Below are 2,685 nucleotides of genomic sequence, written 5' to 3'. Positions count from 1 at the left end.
TGTTTGCTCATCTGCAGTGGCCAGACGTAAAAAGAGATGTTTATAAAGTAAAAGATGGTCGTTTTAGAATGCATGTAAATCTCAGATGTTTTTACAAAGCAGATTTTTCCCATATCAAACATTCTTTATTAGACATCTTTATGTACCAGTGCAATCTGTAATAGTGATTTATGTTTTTACATAAATTAGGTTTGGGGGTTTTTATACCAAAAATAATGTAAAATTATGATATTTCTATATGTCTTGGGGCCAGAAATTGGCTATGATAAAACGATTTTAACTGTGTATTGAATCTGAATTATAGTGTTATTTAACAAAACGAAATATTACATGGCATTTTAATGAATTGTATTTTTTAAAGGGCTTAGTTAAATTACTTTGAATATTTTAATTATATTTGTGCAAACATACCAGACATAGGTCAAAACATTGACATATTTGGCTAAACTGTATTTAGCCAGAATTGGTACTAAATAAAGATCCGTCTGAGAGCCGAAAGAGTTCTTTTAGCTCAGCTGAGCCAAATGATCCGGATCTCTAAAAAGAGCCAGAAATTCCCATCAAAATCAGCAGGTTCGGCGTGACGTCACAGTTGCCCTGGTTACGGAGTCGCGTTATTTTTCAAATGTGTTTTGTTTTCCAGCTCGAGGCCGTTAAAGCTCTGTTTTAGTTCTTCAACTCTGCTTTACACCAGCAGCAGTTACTACTGAGAGAATCTGTTCATCTGTCGCTTATTATCATTATTGTCATATGTCAGATCCTCTTGCATGATAATCATGATAATATCTCGCAGTGTGTGCATGTTAATATTTGATGGAAGAAAGTCTGCGAAGATTTTCCTTATTTGTACTGCAACCAGATTTCACAATAAAACTCCTGTAGTCTTTATTAACCACGATAACAAACCATTATCAGTTATACTAACACAGTCTCTAAGATATTCTATAGTATTTAAATACAAGAAGTGAATATCAGCCCCTAACTCTTGTGTCCAAAGTGAATTTATTTCTATTTAATCGAATTCGGGGTTAGTTAAAAATGTGCATTATCTCAGAACATCATTAAATAAGTTGAATATGTGATCATTCCTGCAGCACACATCCGATTGTTTCTTTTACAGCAAGTTTTATTCTTCATCAGACAGTGTGAGAAACACCAGTGAAGAGAGGGATTTGACTCGTGATCTCTATAACAACATTACACCAGATGCACACATTCACCAAGAAGATGCATGTTAGAATAATAAATGTTGCTCACACACAGCATTTCTATTTTTATTTTTTAATAAGTTCATTTGAGAGGGAACAGAAACATGACTGATACAGCTAAAAGAACATTCATTTATTGTTATACAAAACCTCACATAGTACATTAAAAATAAAACCACGCAGATGCAGGAGACGGAGAGAGCTGCTCACATCTGTTAAAGCCTGTGATAGATCACACTGCATCACGCTCACACATGCTTTAAAGTGCTAAAGAACTCCAGCAGGATTCAGAAGATCAGTACCACACATTACAAACCCTGTTTAACATGAACAAGAAACAGCACAACATTTGGTTACAAGCTCCCAAAACACATTCTGTGATGTGACGCACCTGAAACAAGTGAACAAGTGCATTATTCCTAAATAAACCGTTCTGATGGTGAAAACAGAGTGAAAATCTATTCATGTGGATTAAGCAAAAAACAAACAGAAATGATGGGATTCATAAAAAAATGCTGTCAGTCCTTCAGTCCACTGATCGTACACACAAATACACTTTTTAAAATGGGCACAAACATGTAAAAGCTAAATCTAATCATCTAAAGCGTTCAGAGAACACAAGTCTCCTTTTAATGCGGTCACAGTTTAAAACGTCTGATTAGTATGAGATTTTAATGACAAGGTTAAAGAAGGAAATTATCCACAGATAATAACACGCTAATCAAGTAGTAGGACGCGTCCCAAGATGCTTCAACATTAAGATGACCACACGTTTATATCCTCCGTAAGCCGGCGGTCAGAACACAACTACAGAATAACCCTCGAGATCCTCCTGCGGTCAGAACTAGAGCACCAGAAGAATCACTGGAGTCCGTGGATCTGGTCAGTGAAGCGCCAGCCTGTGATTACTCCGTAAGGCCATATCAGTCCCGTCAAGACATCTGCCTTGCATTACTAGTGCATGTGTGCATTTAAGGTGTTCAGGTCTGTCTCATAGGAATCATATTTCGGTTCAGTTTGATCAGCACCGGTTTGATTCAGATGCTACATTTCATTTAAAAGTGGTTTTGTGTTTTTCACTCAATTACGAAACAACTCTAGCACACAATCATATCTACATGCTTTTCTAGAACCGACTGATTTATTATTTTTTATTAACTTTGAAACGTCTGTGTTTTACAGGTGCAGCTACAATAAAAACTAAATTAGTGCACATTCATGTGGTGCTCAGTAGTGAATTCTTGTGTTTAAATCATATCGCTCGTGCATGTAAATGATGTGAAGTAATTAACAGTATCAGTGCACATTCTTCAGAAAGTGACGTTGTGAGGCTTTGCATTAGATTTCAGTGTATAAAGGTGCCCTGCGTGAAACCTGATGTGTGTGTCCAGATCCCGATCGACTGATGTCACTGAAGGCACGTAGGCACTCGAGATCGGCTTTGGCTCTTAAAACAGATGGACTTGTATATTTGGAC

General features: G+C 36.7%; 1 protein-coding gene across 4 annotated transcripts in view; it reads right to left on the bottom strand.

Moving 5' to 3' along the window:
- Positions 1 to 1,249: 1,249 nt before the first annotated feature.
- Positions 1,250 to 2,685, bottom strand: part of LOC113085670 (E3 ubiquitin-protein ligase TRIM36-like) — a 14,257-nt gene continuing 12,821 nt past the window's right edge. For all 4 annotated transcript variants that reach the window (XM_026255232.1, XM_026255233.1, XM_026255234.1 and 1 more), the window contains one exon: positions 1,250 to 2,685. This exon is cut by the window's right edge and continues 424 nt beyond it. The gene's annotated coding sequence lies outside the window, so the exon portion shown is untranslated.

This window comes from Carassius auratus, unplaced genomic scaffold, assembly GCF_003368295.1.
Source record: "Carassius auratus strain Wakin unplaced genomic scaffold, ASM336829v1 scaf_tig00042157, whole genome shotgun sequence".
NCBI lineage: Eukaryota > Metazoa > Chordata > Actinopteri > Cypriniformes > Cyprinidae > Carassius > Carassius auratus.
This window is presented reverse-complemented; position numbering and strand designations above follow the sequence as displayed.